The following is a 23,899-nucleotide window of genomic DNA, read 5'->3' as shown; positions in this document are numbered from 1 at the left end:
TATTTGCTCAACAATGGCAAAGACAAGATTGATAAGCCAGTTATAACCACAGAATTAATGAACATGACAATTTTGTATGCATGTAAGACTTACTTCCATATATTATCAAAGAAAAGTTACACTTAAATCGCTATCAATGTCTATTAAATCAGTAAAAAAAAAATTCTGTGAAATATTTTAAAATACTATGCACAAGCAACTTACCTAGTGAAACGTATTAAGTATAATCTGTCCTTACTCTACATGTATGCATTCCCTTCTTCCCTACTTTGGCTTCTCTTCATCTGCCATTGTTATTACCAACTTGACAGCATCTTATGAATTTATTGAACACTATCGGGTCTGAGAATGTTTTCAGTGTGATGGCAAAATTCATACCTGGAAAGACTTATCAGGCTATTACCTGGTGCTCCTTTTCCAAAAGCCAACCTTCTCTCAGCAAAGTAAATTTGAACAAAATGAAAGGCATTGGTATTTCAGGAGTAAAAACAAATAACATTTTCTGTTTCTATCACTGATTATTGGATTATTCACATAAAGTATTTAGATACAATATTAATGTTCATGCAAAGTCTCTTCTTTCTCTTTCTAGTAGTGACTTAGTTTTCACATCAGCTCTTTTTTTTTTTCTTGTTTCACTTAGCTCTTTTTTTCACTTAGTTCTGCAATGCTGATGTATTTAAGTTTTTGCTAAGAGCAGCTACCTGTGTGATTATAACATATTGTAAATGAAAAGAAAGCTTGGAAATGTTACTTCTCTTTAGCGATGAACAGATTCATTAAATAAGAAATATGATTAGTTTCAAATGTGTAGCTCCTCATTAACAGATGAAAAAAATACTCCTTAAAAATGAAAATATAATTACAAAATAAGACCTAGCAAACAATTAATCAAAGCACAATCAACAATCTTAACACAAATTTGAGGCCAAAATTATTTCAAACTATGGAGAAAATGGCAATGTGAACATTTTAAGTTTTAAATATATTTATATTTTATACTATATATAACAAATAGTTAAAATGAATGCTGCAATATCTTTCCATGATACTTCCTTATTACATTCCCAAAAAACAAAGGGGGAATTTAGATTATTGAAAGACGGATTTGATTCTCACAGGAGATTGAGGAACACTTGTCTTTTTTTTTTTTTTTTTGAGTAGTTAGAAGTAAACTTCCATTATAAAAGTGAGATTTCTATCATTAAATTTTTAACAGACAAAGGATGTGTACAGCTTCAAAAAGCCAATGTGATTTTAGCTTCAAATTCTTTTTCCTCCTCAAATATTAAAGGTATTTGCAGATCCTTAGACCTGTTTGTCTACTTAGCCAAGTTAAATTAAAATGCAAGATGATAATCTATTGTTAGATTATTTTTTCCAATATTGACAATCAGTTCCCTTTCATAATGAACTTTTCTCTGTGCTAGCTACTTCAAATCTTTTTATCCTGTACCCATAGGATTGAACATGATTATGAAAGATAAACCTTAGTAATAAAAGATGAAAAGAGGTTATGACATTCTTATTAAACAGAAAAGGCAACTTCTTTTGATTCTAATCTTATAGTTACCAGCATTATTAGAACGTTATTAGAAGTGCAGGAAATAGGCATATTTATTCATAAGTCCTACTCTCATAAATTACACTTTGTAAAGAGAACTTTTATAAAACTAGTGTATTATGACTTTTATTTTTGTCTTATAAAATGTATAATCTAAATTATATTTTTCTATAGAGAAAATGTTAAAAAATATGAATATCTGCTTGGAAATAAACTAAAGTGTTAGTGGAAGTCACTAATATCTTTAAGAGGGTAAAGTAATGGAAGAAAGGAAAATATGTCTTACACTTGTGTATTCTAGCCAATTTACATGTTATTTTAACTTATTTTTTTAAATCTTCCCAACAAGCTGTAGAAGAGGTTGTGATACTTACTTCTAGGCAACAGAATCCAAATAACTAGTTTAAGTAGAAAGGGATTTATTAAGTGGTAGAGATAGCTCACCAAATCATTGGGAGAGATGGAGGGAGGAAAAAACTCTGGGCTTAGTTTCCAGGATTGCAGAAATGGACCACCGTAAGATCCAATGTCAGGAACCTTCAAACTCGGGAAACTAGTAACGCTGCAAACGCCTGATGAATCTCTTTCTGTGACAAACTCAAAACTCCCCGGTTGAAGAATCTTCTGAAAACTTAGGAAATCATCACTATCATCATTAGTCTAGAGCCACACTCCTCTGATTATGTTACTCAAATCCTAAATAAGCCCATCATGGGTGAATCACAGCCGGTGCCCTAATTGCGAGGTAATATTGCAAATGTAACTGGAGTTCAGGTTCTGTATGCTGAAAGGTGACTGGAGTGGGTATTGGAAAATATACTAGCTCTATCCACTAAGGCCCCTCCTCCATTTACTGGTCACATAGTACCAGTGAAGATCTTGTTCCGGGTACCACGGTAGAGAAATAAATTATCTCAGAGCTTAGCAGCTTCACACACCTTTTACGTTCTCTCTCTCTCTCTCTCTCTCTCTCTCTCTCTCTCTCTTTTGAGTCTTTATAAAGTTGCAATCAGATACTGGTGAGGGCTGCAATCATCTGCACACTCAAGTGGGCTGAATATCCAGGGTGGCCTAGTCACACAGCAGGCATTTTGGACCTCTCTTGCAACCTAAAACCTGTAAGGTGGCCTGTCCCTGTGGTCTGGGCTTTCTCATGATGTAACAGTTCAGGACTCAAAGCATGAGTGTTCTGGTGTGCGAGAAAGATGCTTGATAGCTTTTTAAACATTGTCTCAGAAATCACATACTATCACTTCTGACATACTCTACTAATCTTAATGACCTACACGTGTATTCACATATATGATAGATACATATATATGTCATAAAATACATATACATATGTATATGGATATATATGTTTAATAAGACATATATATGACACATATATACATATACATATACACATATATACATATACACGTCATAAAATGCTTATACATATACATATACATATGGATACATATATGTTTAATAAGACATATATATGACACACACACACACATATATATATACACATATCAGAGAAGAAGAAAAATAAGATAACTACAGAAGACTTGGTTGGTTTCTATAACAGTAATTTTTCATTACCCATTCCAAGTTCCTTTGACTCGTCCTGGGCTCCTCACCGTGTCATTGTTCTTTATTTGAAAATGGAGAGGCAGTTATTGAATTTTAATTTTGGAAAGTTCAAGTATCTTGGTTGTCATGCCAGTTGAGACATTTCCGGGCTACCAATGCACACGGCAAGATTAAGAAGTACTTAGGATGATCCATTGAGTTTGAGAAACACTACTGCCTCTCCTGCTTTTGTTGCAGCAAACTTATTAAACCTTGATTTAAAAGAGCAAGCACCAGGGCTCCCGGGTGACTCAGTTGGTTAAGAGTCCAACCCTTGATTTCGGCTCAGGTCATGATCTCACAGTTTGTGGGTTCAAGCCCCATGTCAGGTTCTGCACTGACTACGTGGAACCTGCTTGGGATTCCCTCTCTTCTCTGTCTGCCCTTCCCCGGCTCATGCTCTCTCTCAAAATAAATAAATCAACTTAAAAAAGATATAAATAAATAAATAAATAAGCAAGCACCAAAGCCACAGGATAATGTCATCTTTTGGATATTGTTCTGGTGCCATGAGGTTTCCAAAATTGCCTGGTAAAAGTTTTGGTTTTCACTTTAATAATCTCATTCTTAAGTCCCTATGGAAATTTGGCATCGTTGGGTAACAAATTATTAAAATATGATACCAAAGCTGAAGATACAGGAAGTAAACTTTTCTATTAATTATTTATTATTTCATGGATGGACCTAGAGGGTATGATGTTAAGTGAAAAATAATTCATACAAAGAAAGACAAATATTGTATGATTTAACTTATATGTGGAATCTAAAAAATAATAGAACAAACAACAAAACAGAAACAGAAACAGCCTCATAGATACAAAGAAAAATCTAGTAATTCCTGGGAAAGGGGATAGGACAAAATAGAGAGAGGGGATTAAAAGGTACAAACCCCAATTATAAAACAAATATGAGAGACACACTGTGAAGCATAAGAGATATAGTTAATACTATGTAGCAACTTCGTACGGTGACAAATGATAGCTAGATTTATCCTGGTGACCTTTTGCAATGTATATAAGTGTGGAATCACTATGTTGCACACTTGAAGTAATATAATATTGTGTGTCAACTACACTTCAATAAAATAAATTCTTAGAACTTTCTAATAATTGTCTATATAATTATGTAATTTTAAAAATTATACAATTTGAGAGGTACCGCTATTAAGTGCATCCCTTCGTACCATAACACATAAACTCCGGCCACAGAGAATAACACACCCTGTAACACAAACCTTCAAAGGTACCAGGTGTTTTTGTTTTTGTTTTTTGTTTTTTTGACTTTTGTTTTTCCCCACCTATTTGAGACTAGTTGAGTCTTCAGTAGTATGTTCCTTCTACCATTCTCCAAGAGCATCAGCTTCTAGTGTATCAGTGAATCCTGAACAAAGCCAGTTGCCTTATTTATTTTGTGGTACAGTGAATTCCTTGATAAGAAATAAATATGAAATAATATAATATAGTATAATATAATATAATAATAATAATAATATAATATAATAATAAATGTGAAAACCTGATGGTAAGTAAAGCACTTAGTAAGTTAGTTAAAGGTGTATTTACAACAGCTTGGTGGAAAGAGAAGGCATAATTATTTTCCAACAAGTATTTATTACAGTTAAGAAAATTACTGAACTCTCTATGAAAAATATATATCTGACATAATCATTGTGCTGCTAGATGGCTGGCTGACCCCCACAGGATATGATATCATTTTCACAGTTCTCTGCAATTTGCAGATCAGGGGCTTAGCATTGGCAGTATTAGATATGCCTTGTTGTGAGGTAGTCCATGCTATTGAGGCCACGCACAACCTCTGTCCCTGATATTATGGCCACATTTTTAAAAGTGTTTATTTACTTATTTTGAGGGAGAGAGAAAAAGAGTACATGAACAAGTGGGGGAGGGGCAGAGAGAGAAGGATAGAGAAAGAGGGAGAGAGATAATCCCAGATGGGCTCAATCCCACTCCTATGAGATCATGCCCTGAGCTGAAATCAAGAGTCGGACACTTAACTGAACTGAGCCATCCAGGCGCCCCTATGACCACATTTTATAAACTCAACAAGCAAAAGCTGGAATGGATGTGGGAAGAAGCTGATTGGCAGCCTGAAGGTAGGGAACCTTTTTTAATTCAATTATTGTGAACCTCCTCTACAGAATATGTCAGGCATAAATATTCTCACTTTCTAGCCCCATTTAGTTAGGCCTACACACATTCCTCTTCTACAAGCTGCCTTGTAATCAATCCTCCATGTTTGTTCTTTCCAAATTTTCTCACCATTTGGACAAATCATTAGCTACTGCTCATGCTTTACCATGTATTTGTGTTTCTAGGCCAAATAGAAAACGATATGTAGATCTTGAAGTTTTTCTTACTTCTAAGATTTCCTTTTCCCACTCTTCCCAGCTATCTTAGACCACTGTAGCATTCTTCTTTTGGGTCAAAATTTTTCTCCTCACTCAACTGCCATAGGGAAATCCTAATGAGACTAAAACTGTGTGTTCAGAGTTGTGGCAAGAATCAAGACACAGGGAAATTAAAACCTGTTCAAGCTGAGCCTTAAATATACCACATCCAGTTGTGAGAAAGCGCTCTGGGTAAGACTGGCTTTATAGCTGTTGCATCAAATAACACCATGTTTATGATAAAGTTCAAGACTTACAGTCATTTGTTCCATGATTAGGTGTTCAATGTCTACCATGTTACAGTAACAAGCTAAGAATTATTTCAGGTGACTTCAAAGAGAGCCTGGCTTTTCTCCAAAACCTAAGCAACTTTGCTCTGACTTGTCTATCCAAGGCAATGACAGGCCTCATGAATCATCCTGATCAGGCAGTCATTTAAAGTACCATCATATTCAGAGGCTCCTGGGTCGCTCAGTCAGTTGAGTGTCCGACTTCAGCTCAGGTCATGATCTCACAAATTGTGCGTTCCAGCTTCTTATTGGGCTCTGCACTGACAGTTCAGAGCCTGGAGCCTGCTTCAGATTCTGTGCCTCTCTCTCTCTCTCTCTCTCTCTCTGCCCCTCCCTGGCTTGTGCTCTCTGTCTCTCTGTCTCTTTGTCTCTTTCTCTCTCTCTCTCAAAAATAAATAAATAAATATTTAGTAAAAGAAAAGGGTTTAATCTACTTTAAAAAATAATACATAAAGTATCATCACATTCAGAGGCTAATAAAGGCTAGATGGAAACAGCCCTTGAATTGATCAAGTCTGAGACAGCTGGAGAGACTTTTTGTATTCATTCCAACTCAAAACTGGGTTTGATGGGCCACTTAGTAAATATGTCAGAGCAGTATAACTATATATACAATCATTTCCCCCCAGAATCTAGACAGGTCATTATTCCTCTTTCCTAGTGCATAAGAAAGTAATTTGTCCTTTATTCTAGAGGATATATCCTAACTTGTCTAGATCTATAGATGCCAGAAACTATCAGATGCCTGTACTGTTGTAGAATATCATTCCCATATTCTGGCGTCTGTCAACTGCTACTTCCCAATCAATAGGTGCTATCAGCAAGTAAGGTACGGTAAGATAGTTAAGGCCTCTGCAGACTAAATTATGACCAAGAAGAACACTGTTGCATAGCCTTAAGTGACCAAAGAAGATTTATTGCTGTTCCTGTTGAAGGAAAGCATAATGCTTCTTCTGTTCTTTTGATTATTGGGAAACAGAAGAAAACATGACATTTAACAGATCAATATCTGCATAACAGGTGCCACGGGCCATGTTAATTTGGTGCAATAAAATAATAAAAGTTTAAAAAATATAGATGGTCATTACCTAATTAAGTTTGCAATAATCCCTTAGTATTTTCTAAGATCCATTTCTCTTTTCTGCACAGGTCAAAAGGTAAGATAAATAGGAGTGTGACTGAGGCCATTTCTACTCCCTCTTTGATGTCTTTGATAATGATCTTACATTTTGTAAAGCCTCCAGGGATTCATTATTGCTTCTGATTTACTATTCTGGTAAGGACAGGGAGCTCCAAAAGCCTCCAATTAGCTTGCCAACCAATAGCCCTCACTCTACAAGGAAGTACTGTGGGGATTTTACAAGTGTCTGAGTATTTGTATTCTAACCACACACTCAGGAACTGGCGAAATAACCGTGGTGTGAGTTCATAAACAGAGTAAATTCTATTTGTCATCTGACCCTCATAAGCCCTCAATGAAACACTATTGCATTTTAGATCCAGGAGAACAGAATTAGTTTAGACTTAGTGTTGAATTACTCCAGAGAAGAATACATATACTTTTTTGTTTTCTTTACTAGTGCAAGTTCCACCAGTAAATCCAAATAAATCTCTTAGGAGAAGACTGGGAAGTAGATATGCTGTGTATATTTAAAGTGTCTTTGTAGACTTCTTCAACCAGGTATGCGGTTTTCCCTTCATTAAAAGGACCTTATTTTTAAGAGCAATTAATGTATGAGAATTTGATGCGATACAATAAAGTTCCATCTGATGTCTCTCTTCATCTGGCATAGAGAAGTTTTTTGATTAAGTAAATCAAATACAATCCTAACAGGCTAATGCATTTTTAGAAAATATGATCTACTAGCAACTGACAAAATCTCTCTTAATGAGATGATTCTGGTTATATACCTTTTTCTCTGCTACCTGATTTTAATAATAACTGCCTCTATGGTTAATTGATGAAAAGTGGCATATTTTTGCCTGTGCCACCATGTGAATTCTATAATTACCATAGAACAAGGAATTCGTATCAACAGAAGCATCTTCAGCTTGTATCCTCTGCCCATAGAAGACGGACATTTATAGTACATCTCAAAGATGCTGATACTACCTTTATAAATGACGTTCATGGTGGCTTCGTAAGGAAGTTATCTTCTTAAAAATGATCTGAGGTTCTTATGTGTAACATGATGACTATAGATGCTAACACTGGATTTAATAAAAGTCCTATTCCTTACATTACTGAGGGCATATTAAGCTTATACGTGAAAAGGCCAATACAATTAAAGAAAAAGCTGAATGATTATCACCATTCTGTATGCTTAGCTCTGCATGCAAGAATTCTTATATTGAATACAGATGGCAAATAAGATGGCTAATGGCTGTAGGATAATGTCATTTTCCCCTCAATTAGATATTATCAGTCTCTTGTTTCCTTCATGGGGAAAATAGTTTGGATACAACTTTGTCCATAAACTGTCCTTAATGTTTATATTTCCTATATGGTCTTTAAGATCCCAATCCTCATGATTTCCAGAGCTATACTGCTAGGGAAAGACAAATAAAAACATGACTGGAGAGGATATCAAATGATCTGTGACCTGTGCCCCCAACACATTTTTGACAGCTATCCTACCTGTATTTACAAATCCTTCATACATGTAAAGGTCCAGCATGATGCTTTCTATGGCAAGAAAACTTCTTTAGTACTTCCAATTGACTTTAATCACTCCTTTCCCATCAGCCACATGCACACACACACACACACACACACACACAACTTAGTCATTTAATTTTGCTTACATTTCTTTCATAATGCTTTGCATGCTGAACTTCTTTAAAATGAGGTGCATACGGGCATCTGGGTGGCTCAGTCTGTTGAGCACCCGACTTTGGCTCACGTCATGATCTCATGGTTGGTGAGTTCGAGCCCCGCGTCAGGCTCTGTGCTGACAGCTTAGTGCTGCTTCAAATTCTGTGTGTGTCTCTCTCTCTCTGCCCCTCCCCCACTCTTGCTCTGTCTCCCTCTGTCTCAAAAATAAAATAAACATTAAAATTTTTTTAAATGAGGTGATAAGCAGCTTTAAGGCCTATTACCTATATAACTACACATTGTAGATGTTTTAGCTTAGCATTAATTTCTACTTCTATTATTGTTATATCTGTATTAGATTATATTTTAGGAAATACATGAACAGTTATTTAATTCTATCATGGTGTGAAAAAAATTCCCCCTTTAGCACATTTGCAGTCTCTACTCTATGTTGACTGAACACTGATTGGTTTATACCTGAATTTCAGAATAAAGATGATGTCTGGTCCTTGACACTATCATTTCCACTACTGGACTTTATATGGAGAGCAGAGGAAAAAAAATCTTTAATTAAAAAAAAAAAGTTAAATAGCTGACTTAAGCAGGGGACCAGAGAATATACCCAGATGTTTTGGCTTGAGATAATTATGTGGATTTCTTTTTTTTTCTTTTTTTTTTCTTTTTCATCTTTTTTTGTCTTTACCTGACATGTTATTTTTTTCCTTCCATCTGAAATCTGCTTAGAAAAACATTGGATGGTAGTGACATATGCCAAAAAAGTTGTTATCAAAGTTATGCCTGCTGTTTTTTTTTTATATCCCTATGCTGTTTATCCTCATCCATAATTCATTTTCTGAAAAAAATAAGAAGAAACAAAGCAAAGAATAAATGGTGACATAGTGTCAAAGATCTCTTGAGAGTCTGACATTGGAACACAGTTCATTTTGCATCTTATGATCATCTTGTCACGTAAACACACATTCTCAGTGCTTCCTTATTCATTTAAAAAAATCTGAAGAATTGGGTTACTTTTTTTTTTTTAAGTAGAGAAAAACAAACAGAGTATTTTTACTCCTGTCCTTATAGAAAAGAAAAGATCCAAAGTACCCTAATTTCATGTATGACTTATATAAAGCTAGATTAATTTTTAAATTTTTGAATAATACATGTTGAATTATATAAAGGTAATCAAAAACATGCATTTTTAAACAACGGTTGCTGTTGTAGGTGAGAAAGCTGAGTCGGAAAGTAAAATACTTAACTACAGTTTCTTTGTCCTGTAAGAATCCAGCATTATAGGGGCGCCTGGGTGGCGCAGTCGGTTCAGCGTCCGACTTCAGCCAGGTCACGATCTCACGGTCCGTGAGTTCGAGCCCGCGTCGGGCTCTGGGCTGATGGCTTGGAGCCTGGAGCCTGTTTCCGATTCTGTGTCTCCCTCTCTCTCTGCCCCTTCCCCGTTCATGCTCTGTCTCTCTCTGTCCCCAAAATAAATAAACGTTGAAAAAAAAAATTAAAAAAAAAAAAAAAAGAGAATCCAGCATTACTAATTTGGAGCCAGAAAAATGGCTACTAAATGTGGAAATGTGTTAAGAAGAGAATTTCTTGTCAATTTTCAAAAGATAACTTACGAAGTGCTAACAGATCATAGGAATGATGGGAGAACTAATGGTCAGCAGGACATATCAATCCTTTTCCATTTATACAAGTCTCCTTGCCAGAGATGTGGCCAGGGCAGAAAATGGGTTGTTTAGATTTTTCTCTATTTCGTGGACACATTTTTAAAAATCTACCGGCATGAGCAAATAGGTGGGTAAAACTTTAGTATTCCCAGTTTATACAGAAAGAAAGTCACAGAAAAATTTTGCCAGTTTTCAAAGGCCACAAAACCTGGTAGCGACAGAAACTTCATCCACTGTGAGGGCTTTATGATAAAAATTTGGAGTCTGGAGGAAAACTTCCTGATTTTTATTCCAAATCTTCAACTTAGCTGATGTGTAACCTTGATGGAAATAACGTGCTCTGTGCCTCAGTTTCCTCATTTATATTGGGCAAATGATCATATCTAGGTTACTTTAGGGTCAGTAAGATTTAATGAGTATAAATATTCAGAACCCTGCCCGGCACATATTCAATGCACATACTGTAAATCTTGGCTGTCCTTTACTATCATTCTAATTTAATGTCTAGTTATTATAAAGCCTTACAAACTGAGAGTTGTCAGCACCATACCAAACACTAAACCATTTTTCCACATGAAAATGGGACAGTAGGGGAGGGGAAGATAAACTTGATAAACTTACTATATATATATATATATATATATATATATATATATATATATATTTTTTTTTTTTTTAATTTTCTGTGTAAGATAATGAATACATACCAGAGGTTTCTAGGTATTTATGTGAAAAGATCTCATTTATGATTCAGCTTTTGATATTGTCTCAGTTCCCTTTATGTGAATTGTTTCTATGAGTGCCTTGCAATCTTCAAATCCTCACATTGTCTTTTTTAAGCATAAGAAGGACCCACCATTGGGGCACCTGGAAGGCTCAGTTGAGCATCTGACTTTGGCTCAGGTCATGATCTCGCAGTTCGTGAGTTCGAGCCCCACATCAGGCTCTGTGCTGACAGCTCAGAGCCTGGAGCCTGCTTCAGATTCTGTGTTTCTCTCTTTCTCTGCCCCTGCTCTGCTCACACTCTGTCTCTCTCTCCCTCAAAATAAATAAACATTTAAAAATTAAAAAAAAAAAAGAACCCACCATTCTTTCATCATGGTCCTCCCAAATGCAAACTATCCAAATGACAAAAGAGAACCAAGAGTGTTTATTCTGAAAAGAATATATAAGATAAGCTATGTGTATTTTATTTTATTTTTTAATGTTAATTTTTGAGAGAGAGTGAGAGCAGAAGTGAGGGAGGGACAGACAGAGGGGGACAGAGGATCAAAAGCAGACTCTGTGCTGACAGCAGAGAGCTAGATGCTGAACTTGAATGTGCAAAGTGGGAGATCATGACCTGAGCTGAAGTCAGACGCTTAACTGACTGAGCCACCCAGCTGCCCCAAGCAGCACTTTTTAGTGAGGTGAAAGAAGAAGAAAAAAAAAAAAACGACTATTTGAATATATTAGAAAATAAAGTGATTTCACAAATGATTGCTAGCTATAATAATTTAAGTGAGATCTGAGGTTTATTTCCTTTAAATATATGCCTAATTATTTAAATGTTTCGGCGCTGATATTTTTAAAGTTGCATTATCCATGGTGGCTTTATGTTTTTTGTTTAAATGTCTTCTTAAATGAGCTTGAAACCTTGATGATAAGCCTTTAAGGTAAATCCAAAAGAAAAGCAGCTGTATCAGGTATGTTGTAATTCATTTTAAATATTGAATGTGTATGGAGGGTCTTATAAAATAGGTACAGAAACGCTAATATTAAATTGGCCTCCAGGGAATTAGACTCCTGGAGATCCAGTCTAATCTGATCACTGTGATATATAAACTCCATTTCAGTACTCACTAGATTAAATTAGTAGATGAAAGACAGACCCCTTTTCAATGGATAAAAAGTCAATCATTAGCAGCATTTGCCATCAAGAAAACAAAACTGAACAGTTAGATTAGCAAAATTACCTTATTAAAAACTTAAAGAGGTAAATTTTCCAATTTAGTAATTTTTATCACTCTCTTAAAGAGAAAGCCAATCACTGTTTAAATATGCAGTAAAAAATTCATGGAAGGTTTTGTATGGTCGAGAACCTAAACATAAATCAAGATATATTTGTGAGGATAAGCAGTTTTAATTCTTTTCAGTGGCTGTTAACCACATGCTAGGAAACTTATTGAGAGTTTTGGAAATAGTGAAAATTTGGAAAGTAATTTTTTTTTAATTTTTTTAAAATATTTATTTTTTTACAGAGAGAGAGAGGGAGAGAGGGAGAGAGCACTCGTGAGCGCCAGCAGGGGAGGGGGGCCAGAGAGAGAAGGAAACAGAATCCAAAGCCGATTCAGAACTGTCAACAGAGCCCAAGGTAGGGCTCAAAACCCACCAACCATGAGATCATGACATGAGCCGCTGATGTCAAGAGTCTGATGCTCAACCTAGCAAGTCACCCAGGCACCCCAAAATAATACGTTTTGAAATACAGTAAAACCTTGGTTTGTGAGCATAATTCGTTCTGGAAACATGCTTGTAATTCAAAGCACTTGTGTATCAAACGAATTTCAAGAACCATTGGCGCATTTGTGATCATGTGACATTCGGCATCAGGTACCACTCGTATTGCAGGACATCACTCATTTATTAAGTTAAATTTTATTAGAAATGTTTGCTTGCCTTGCAGAACACTCACAGAACAAGTTACTTGCAATCTTAGGTTTTACTATGTATGGAATTCATCTTATAATAATGTCCATATAAATTCCTATGGAGCAGTAACTGAAATGGATTCTATGAATAAGAGTTCTCATACATTCAGATAGATATAAAAAGGTGAGAATGTTAATTTTACTCAATCTTAATAGATTAATGAATAAGTAGTGTTTTGTTAAATTAATTAGAAAAGAAATACTATCATGATTCAATTTGTCAAAATAACAAATTATTAGAACTTCAGCTGTTCTTATTTTAGCTGTTAAATTTGTCCTTTTTTGAATTTATCATTAAAAAGTATTAAGGGCGCCTGGGTAGCTCAGTTGGTTAAGCGTCCGACTTCGGCTCAGGTCATGATCTCGCAGTCTGTGAGTTCGAGCCCCAAGTCCGGCTCTGTGCTGACAGCTTGGAGCCTGGAGCCTGTTTCAGATTCTGTATCTCCCTCTCTCTCTGACCCTCCCCCATCCATGCTGTGTCTCTCTCTGTCTCAAAAATAAATAAACGTTTAAAAAAAAAGAAAAAAAGTATGAAGCAAGCATAATTAATTAGAAATAATATTTTGAATCTAAAAATTAGGGAGTTTGTATATATATATATATATATATATACACAAATGTATATATATAGTTATGTGTTGTGTATATTATATATTATACATGTATATAATATTTAATATATTTATTATATGTTATTATAATTAATAGTAATATCGGTAATCATTTAATAGTGTAATCGAAGATTTAAAAATTATTATTGGGATACTTTACTCACTAATAATATTTGAAATTTTAATTATATTATGTTTATCTGGGACAAGAGATCAGGGAAGTGAGTGATCATTGCGTTCATCATGAATTAAAAAGGGATAAAACAGAAGGAAATGAAGACAAACATGAATTTGAGAAAAGTTGATCTCAATCTTAGTAAATTTTGAATTTCTAGGAGAATGTGATTTATATATTGATTCTCATCCTAAGGTTACTTAAAAAAAATGAAACAAAAGCATATGCCGGCTATATCTATACTTGTATCAATATCTATGTCTTCTATATTTTCAATTACTTGATTATATCAAAATAATACCCTATTTGATAAACTTACTACTTCGGTGGAAAGATTATAAGTGAGTTAAATTTATTTATTAATCTCTAAGTATTCTATCATATGCACATTTTATATTTGTGACTTAAAATTAGTATCAATATAATAAAGAATTAGTAAAACTTAGAGCACAATAACAGAGCCTGCAAGGTACTTACTATGTAGGTAATGTTAACTAAGTTATTTAAACTATGATATTCAGAGTTTTCATTTGTAGAATGGTATGAATAATAGCTGGGGTGTAAACTTATAGTGATATTAAATGTTATAACATATATAAAAATCACCTAGCACAATGCTTGGTGCATATAAGATAAGTGATGATTTTTTTTTTTTTTTACTGCTACTTTATCAACCACTCTTTTCTTATTTGTTAGCAACACTCTAACCATCAATTTCCTTTTATTGCCAATACCACTAAACTTTTATCTACCAACACAAGTCAGCTTTGAAATGACTTCCTAATATGATCTTTATAATTCTAGGAAAGTGATAATATTGTTAAGCTTTTCTTTTCATAAGTCTGATATTATTAAATATGAGTTTATGTCAAAATGCACATTGCTAATTATTCATATTTATATGTTTTACATATTTCTCTAATGTAGTCACATGTATGGAATACCAATTATGAGGTAAAATTCTATGACTCTTATCTATAAACCATTTTTGGTTTTAATTTTTATTGCTAACAACTAATCTATTTTGTCTTCCTCTCTCCATGTGTTTCAAAACTGCTGTCATCCCTTAAAACACAATTAAAAAAATACATAAAATATAAGATATTTTATACAGTTACACAAGTAAAAAAGGAAAATCTTCAGGGACCAGAAATGAAGAAGAAACTCAGACACAGAGTATTTAACAGTTATTAAATTCAAACAGTACAGACAGGTATTAGAGTCATTCTTAAAGACTGAGATTCTTACACCCATACCATGCTAGTGTGAAGGTGAAAATGAACTCCGCACAAAAAGCCATCAATCCTGAAGGTCTGAGGGACTCAGAACTGGAGCAGACTGACCCCCGCCCCCCCGCCCTTGAATTTGGGATAGGAAAAGAGTCACTCAGAATAATTTGAAACCACAGGATCATGCCTTCTGCAGTGAGGGATCTGAATTCACACCACTCAAATTGTGTGGGAACCTGTAGCTGGAAAATTAACAAAAATCTCAGATATCCTGAAACTCAAGTAAATGTGAAATTTGTCTTATGGGGGAGCTTCCACATACATATGCATATGGAGCTCTCACAGATTAAAAACAAACAAACAAACAACAACAAAAAAACTAACCATTTGGTTCTAGTTTAATTTTTAAAACATGTAAAGAAGGAAACGGTCACACAGACACAACTAAAGCATAAAGACATTGTAAATTTGAGAACCAAATTTGGAAAATTATTTCTAAGACAAAATTGACCAAAGGAAAACTGGCACAAAAATATTTCTGTCAGACAAAACAGATTTTTAGACAGAAAATAGTATTTTTTAAAAAAGATTATTACTTAATTAAAAAGAAAAGTTCCGAAGAAAATATAATTTTGAATCTCTCTGTAATTAGAAATATGGTCTTGGAATCCATAAAAAAAACCATCAACAAAATTACAAAGCCAAATCCATAAATTTGTAATCTTGGTACAACTTTCTAATAGTCTTGTTGCAGAAACTGACAGAAAAACATACACTGTAATGCAAAGAATATATGAGCTACACAGTTAAGAAAATGGACATAATGGCAATTTATGAGCATTTGAAACCTGTGTAGGGGCACCTGGGTGGCTCAGTCAGTTAAGCCTCTGACTTCAGCTCAGGTCATGAACTCGCGGTTCATGTGTGTGAGTCCTACATTGAGCTCTGTGCTGACAGATCAGAGCCTGGAGCCTGCTTCAGATTCTGTGTCTCCCTTTCTCTCTGCCCCTCCCTTGCTTGTTCTCTCTCTCACTCTCTCTCTCTCTTTCAAATGAATAAACCGTATATATATATATTTTTTTTTCTTTATATATATATATATTTTTTTCTTTATATATATATAAAGAAATTTGTGTAGGTATAATTTGACAATTTCATTTTAACTCACATAACTAAGGAAATCCTTGAGCATGTGTTAGTGAAAACACAAGGAAGTTGTTTACTGAATCGTTATTTAAAACTACAAAAATACTATCCTTAAATAAGGAATGAGAATAAGTCACAGTGTGTTGATACAATGGACATCATACAGAATATAAAATGAATAAATTAGTTCTACATTTTAAGATCTGATTCTCAAAATAATCAGAATCTCAAAAACATAACAGGGGTTAAAATAAGTTTTTAAAATGTACATTTATTTTAATTATACCCATAACATTAAAGCTGAATATATGAGGGATTTTATTATTTATAGTTATAGAAATAGACGTATATGTCATATACTCATAAAAGCATGGAGAGGATAGGAACTTATCAACTTGAATGTATTGCTGTGGAGAAGAAGAAAGGGGAATGGGATGTAATAGGATTTAAAAATTATAACATTATTGTTTTTTAAATTCTAAGTAAGTAACAAGTTATCATTTTTTAAATCTGGATAGTGAAAGAGTGTCTGTCATGTTATTTTCTACACTTATCTTTAAGTTTAAAATATTTCGAAAGTTTTCAAAATGAGATATTTTTTTAATTTTTTTTTATTTTTTTTTCCAACGTTTATTTATTTTTGGGACAGAGAGAGACAGAGCATGAACGGGGGAGGGGCAGAGAGAGAGGGAGACACAGAATCGGAAACAGGCTCCAGGTTCTGAGCCATCAGCCCAGTGCCTGACGCGGGGCTCGAACTCACGGACCGCGAGATCGTGGCCTGGCCGAAGTCGGACGCTCAACCGACTGCGCCACCCAGGCGCCCCTCAAAATGAGATATTTAAATGAAAAGTGCAACTTCAATGCACATTTGCAACATACTAGTTTCTGCTTTGCTAAATGCATCAACTATATAGATAGAGTAATTAGCTTTAATCATTCATTTACTCATTGTTTCATTCAACGAATCCCTCCTCTGGAGCCAGGCGCTGTACTGAGTGCTGCTTCATAGACCAATACATAAAAAGAAAGTGGGTCCCTTTCTGCATAAAGCTCTCGATCTAAAGGAGAAAGCAGATAGGTGATTGCAAAACTAGAGTGAAGCGTGATAATAGTTATATGGGAAATACTAAGTTCAGTGAGAATGCAGACAGGTGTATCTTCCAGGAGAAGAGAATTTTAAGCTGCAACTTAAAGAACAGGTAAGATTTAGGGGAAAAAAAAAGAATTGTTGAGAGTTTAGTTGTTTGATAGGAAACAAAGATAATTGTTCCAGACACAAGGAGGATCGTAAAATGAATAAGTCTAGCACTTTGAGGTGGTGACGGTAATCTAACACAACTAAAGCATACCTGAATTTGAACAGAACAGTATAATAAGATCAGAACAGATGGGCAGTTTTAGAGATCTTGAAGGGTCTTACGGGAGTCATAAGAATCCACTGTGGAGCTTGTAAAGGATGAAGTTATATTATTAGATTTTATTTTTTGAAAGAGTAATGTGTGAATAATTAATACGGGAAGTTAGATTTGAAACAGGTGGCTTGACTATTATTCAGGAAACACATGTATACAGTCTCAACCAGAGCAGAAGGAGTCAGAAAGAGTGAGAATAATTGTTGTGCATAGATAGATACTTGACAGGACTTGACTACTGAACAACGACGTGGTTATGGAGAATGGATTGGGAAATTCCTACCTTTATGAATTGGGAAACTGGGTGACTTACAGCAACATAGATAACAGTGCAAGGAAATAGGTTGGTGGTAAAGAGTGACATTCAGTAAGGGACATTCTGAATTTAGTTACATAGAAATCATTGAGGTGGAACTATCTATAGGAAGCCTTAAGGATAAATCTGGCACTAAGGAGAGAATTCTGGGCTGCTGGATTATCAGATTATGGGAGTCTTCACTTTACTGATGTCATCATGTGTGTGAACAAGATCACCTGAGAAGGTGGGAGAGGTGGCTGATAAATAAGCTTATAGTAATGAACACTGAGTAATATCAATATTTAAGATGTCTGGGCAAAATCAGTTTTTATGGAACTCTGTGCAAGGAAACCACAGTGTATTGGGTTCATGAAAGTAGAAGATACAGAAGAGATGCCTAAAATCCTTTAGGAAGTTTGTGATAGTCTGGAGAAAAGCTGGCTAGTAACTATAGTGTGCATGACACAAAGTAAGTTTTGGTGACTTATATCTGTTTAAATACTGATGCAAGAAACTCACTCATGTTTTTATTTGCTTGTTTCTCTCTCTCTCTCTTTTTCAAAGGGTGTTCGCAAGAATTGTGTCTTCTACCCAAAATGTTCTTCTACGGGATATCCCTGTGGCAGTGGCAGGGCCGTTCCGCATTTAGATCCTAGCTTAAACATTACCCTTTTAGGAGCACCTGGGTGGTGCAGTCGGTTAAGTGTCTGACCCTTGCTATTGACTCAGGTCATGATCTCACAGCTCATGAACTTGAGCCCACACATGGCTCTGCGCTGTTGGCGTGGAGCCCACTTGGGATGCTGTCTCTCCTCTCTGCCCCTCCACTTGTGCTCTCTCTCTCTCTCAAAATAAAGAAATAAACTATAAAAACAAAAACACATTACCCTTTTAGAGGGGCTTCTCCTAAATTTCAAACTTGGTACGTGGTCCTCTCTCACAGAAGCCCCACTCACATCCTCACATCCGATCACATCACCCTATTTCATTTTAATCAATATTATTTACCATTACCTGTTATAACTTTGTATAGTTACTGGATGGTTTTAATTTTTTCAAGCAGTGATAAATGCTTCACTTTCAAATGCCATTTAATCTTTGCTTTCCTAGAGTAAATGCAAAATTATTATATATACACAGCTTCATTGTGTTTGCTAATATCCTTTGAGTATCTATTCTTGAAAAAAACTCCATTCCCAATTCCATTTATAAAATCTTTGCCAGGTTTTGATACCAAGGTTTTTATAAAAAGTTTGGAAGCATTTATTGTTACATTCTCTGAATTAGGTTGACTGATTTTGTGGTATTGCTCTTTTGAAATGTTTGGAAGCTATCATCGGTGAAACCATCTGGTATTTTCTTGTGGATCATGTATAAGTATACATTGAATGTCTTTAATGCACATAGGATAAATCAGATTTTCCAGTTCTTCTTGTCAGTTTGGTAAGCTGTGTTTATCTAGAGATTTGTTTTTAATATGAATTTTAAATTTTATTGTCATAAGCTTTTTCTAAACCATTTATTGTCTTTTTGATGCCTATAGGTTAGCGAGTGACTATCCTTATTCTTTCTTATATAGACTACTCTGTCTTCTTCTTTTTTTTTTTTTCTCAGTATTTCCAGGTGTTTAAAAATTTTGCTAGATATTTCAAATGCCAAATTTGCTTCTTAAAATTCATTATTTTTGTCTATCACTTATTTGTGCTTTTATCTTTATTCTTCTTGGGTATGGTTGATAGTATTTTCCAATTTCTGTAGTTGAATACTTCGTTATTCGTTTGTATCTTTTTTCTATCATATGCAATTAAGGCTAAATATTTCACTTTGAGATAAACTTGAACCACATCCCACAAGTTCTGTATGCTATGCTTTTATTATCATTTGGTTCAAAATATTTCCTTTTCTGTTATACATTCATTCATTAATAAAATAGGCAATGTTTAATTTTCAAATGTTTACACATTTTCAGGTTTTTTTTAACTATTTTTGAATTCTAGCTTTATCCTTCATGCAGTCAGAGAACATAGCCTCAATGATTTTTGTCAGTTAGTATTTGTTGATGTTTAGGGTCACAATTTTCCCTGCCTTGAATAAGACAAGAATGCAATAAAATGTGTTCTCTGAGAATTGAGTTCCTCTGCCCTGCGTCCCCCTCCCCCGCTACAGCACACAGCATTGGAATATGAACAAAGTAACAAGACCTATTTTATGTGAGCAGTAAAATTACATGATCGGTCCAGGGACCAGTAGCTTAGGCATAATAAAGTGACTAGATGTGTAGAAAACCAAAGCAGAGAGCTGTAGTCCTCTGCATAACTGTTTCTTCTTGGTGATGGCTATGAGGATGACGTCTGTAGGCAGCATCAGGCCCCACATGTACTCATCTCCTTGCTTGCATTATGTCCCACCAGGGAGCCAGTTTCAACGAGGTCTACACATTGTTCGCTATTACTTCAAGTCTTCTGTCTGTCTTTCTCTTGTTTATTCAAAGAAGAATTCCTGCAGCCTGAATTCGTGAGAATTAAAGTTTAGAAAGAATAAATTGTGCTTATTTCAAATTTTAGCTAACCCACCAGCATAGGACAATTAAATTTAATATTCTTGATATGGGCTTTTAAAAAGAAAACAGGACTATGTATAGGAATGCAGAAATTAAAAAGGAGGTAAAGTCACCAAATATTCATCCACCTAAACTTGGTGCCAGTGAAGAATGAGCTTACTTTCTTGATGTTTTTTTCCGTGGTGGATACAGCTGGTGATGCAGATCTGAGGTTGGCTGCTGCTAAGACTGATCCTTCAGTCAGTTTTTTAAAGTAGGGAGTCCATGAGCTGAGTCCATTTTCAAATTTGGACGCAGCAGGCCTCTCCAAACTTTATGTAAGTTAGTTACTATGTGTATTATCCTAAAAGTTTTAAGAGCACCAAAAGTGGCCTCTGGATTACCAATACATGATCTCGTATTTTATTAATAAGAAGTGGGAGCATATTCCCTTAGTTTTTTTCTTTAAGGCTTGCTTGTTAGAAACAATACCTGTTTTTTATTGTATTAACTACTTTTTCTTGCTTAAGTCATTGAGAATAAGTAAGCACATGCAGTCATTGATACTATGCAGTATAAAGAAAAACGTCTATTTCTTTATTATTGCCTATTAATTTTACATAAAATTGGCTACTGGTCCCTTTATTTATTTCACAAGCTTGACAATCACAAACTCATCTTTCAAAACCCTTATATGCGGCAAGACCATGTAAATTACCATGTTTGTGAGCTACTTTTCAGAGTAGGAGCAATATAAGGAGCAATAAAACATATAATATTTGAAATATAAATTTATTGATCTATAAGTATATTGACTTGTATTCTTTGAAATAAAACATTTTTTTATGCAAAACCTATTTTCAAAATTAGAATTGTCCTATATATATGATATATAAGGTGTATATATTATATATACACACACAGGTATATTATACATTAAAACAAAACTCAAATTTAAAAACCTAGTTTATAACAATTTTCCAAATATTAAGACATGACATAAGCAAAATTATTGTCTTCACATACAGTCTTATGGCTTAATTAGTCTCTTACTTATATTTGTCCAAAATACATTTTCACTGGTATTTTTCTAAAGACCATATTTTTATACAAAGTTTCTCTTTTTAAAACATTTTGTCTGAATAGTCTTCAAAATTGCATTTTAGGGGGGCGCCTGGGTGGCGCAGTCGGTTAAGCGTCCGACTTCAGCCAGGTCACGATCTTGCGGTCCGTGAGTTCGAGCCCCGCGTCGGGCTCTGGGCTGATGGCTCGGAGCCTGGAGCCTGTTTCCGATTCTGTGTCTCCCTCTCTCTCTGCCCCTCCCCTGTTCATGCTCTGTCTCTCTCTGTCCCAAATATAAATAAACGTTGAAAAAAAAAATTTAAAAAAAAAAATTGCATTTTAGGTTAGTTTGACATTGTGGAATCTTCAGTTGACTCTTCTTTGCCCAACCGTAATACTTTCTTTTAAAATTTTTCTAGTGTTTAATTATTTTTCAGAGAGAGAGAGAGAGAGAGAGAGAGAGAGAGAGAGAGACAGAGCACGAGTGGGGTAGGGGCAGAGAGAGAGGGAGGCACAGAATCTGAAGCAGGCTCCAGGCTCTGAGCTCTCAACACAGAGCCCAACGCGGGTCTCAAACCCACAAACTGCGAGATCATGACATGAGCTGAAGTCAGATGCTTAACCGACTGAGCCACCCAGGTGCGCCATGACCATAATACTTTAATGGAAGAAACAATTTCTTCATAGGTATTGAGGTAAGTTCAGAGCCAATTCTGCTAAGTTTTATTGATGGATATTATCATTTTTTTTAATTTTAGTATTGAAATATAAAAATATTTTAGCCCCAACATTCTTACAGTTATTGCTTTTTTCATTCCACAAAACTTCAAAAACAAATTTTTATAATGAAAGAAACATTACAACTTCTGTCTATATTTAAGATATTTTGAATTTTTGCCAAACTTAAAAGCCATAAAAATCACAGGAGTTCTCAACTTAATTCCATTCTGGCATAGACTATAAATGCATCCAATGAAAATGGGTGCTGTATCCAAACATTTATCCCACAAGTTAAGATATTAATAAAAAATACATAATTTAAGCAGAAAATCTTGTATATGGTTGCTGATTTTCTCATTTTGCTTTGCATAAATAAACATTAATGTGTTCTCGTTTGCAAACTTTGTTTCAACAAACATAATTCTCTAAAGCTGACAAGCTAAAAAAAAATTTGGGTGCTGCATTCATTAACATTTTGGTAAAATTTTCCAACTCATTTTAAACAGAAATTCTAAACTTGGAAGACAGAACATTAGTATCATTGTAGAACATACTTAAGTGTGTTGAACAAATAGTTTATTCAAAGGCGCAAACATTTCTAAAGTCCAATTAATGGCAGCAAAAAGAAAAATGACTTTTTTATATTAAACTTCAGCTTTGTCCCCAAAATTTATAATGTAGTTATTATGTCTGCTTATAAATTATGTGCATATTTTGATAAGTGCAGCTTCCATATTGATTGCTAGAATGCTGTATCTTATTGAGATGAACATTTTTGTGTGTATGACAAAGAATTTCAAGTGTCTTTCTGTTCCATAGGTTTCTTATTTTAGTAACAAGAGGGTTTTTTCCTATAATGCTGTGCTCTACCTATATTTGTTTTCTGATGATCTTCTCAAAGACAAGTACTTTTGCCTTTGCTGTTAAACCTATGAACTTTGCTTGCAATAGTATTTACAATAATAACAAATGCTTCATCTTTGAAGAATGATCTTTCAAAGGCTTTATAAGGATTCCATGGTAATTTCAAACCATTATTAAATTAACTGATTTTGCATTTGAAGCATCTGTTATATAATATGTTACAAAACTGGCAACATGTAGCGGTTCTGCTAATGATGCCAAGATGTTAAAAGCGATTATTTTATATTTCATATGTGTACGAGATAAACTGGAATACAAAAAGAGCAAAATTATTTGTGGGAGTCATGGAGATTATGCCGTTTGATCTGCCTTCAAGAAAAAAAAAAATGTACCTTTTTTTCTGAGAGGAATGTAGTTAGATAAAAGTCTCCAGCTGCACTATTTGAGATCTCCAGCATTTGAGCCGAGGCGAGGCCCTGCTCTTTCAGAAGAGCCACAGGCAATGATTGAGCACAATGACAATACAAGGACCTGGTGATTTGTGCACAACTTGAGACTTGTCTATTGGGCAGCCTTTATTCTGGACAATTGGTTTTACTGACACTTTGTCAGATGTACATTGCACTCTGTGTTACTCTTTGCCAATTCTCGTCCTTCTCTGTTATGGACTTACCAATGTGTTCCCCAAACACTTACGTTGAAGTCCTATACCTCCATAACTCAGAATGTGACTGTATTTGGAGATAGGGCTTTTAAGGAAGTCATTAACGGGGCC

Source organism: Herpailurus yagouaroundi, unplaced genomic scaffold (assembly GCF_014898765.1).
Source record: "Herpailurus yagouaroundi ecotype Mexico unplaced genomic scaffold, PumYag 28, whole genome shotgun sequence".
In the NCBI taxonomy this organism is placed as follows: Eukaryota; Metazoa; Chordata; class Mammalia; order Carnivora; family Felidae; genus Herpailurus; species Herpailurus yagouaroundi.
Note: the sequence above shows the minus strand (reverse complement) of the source record.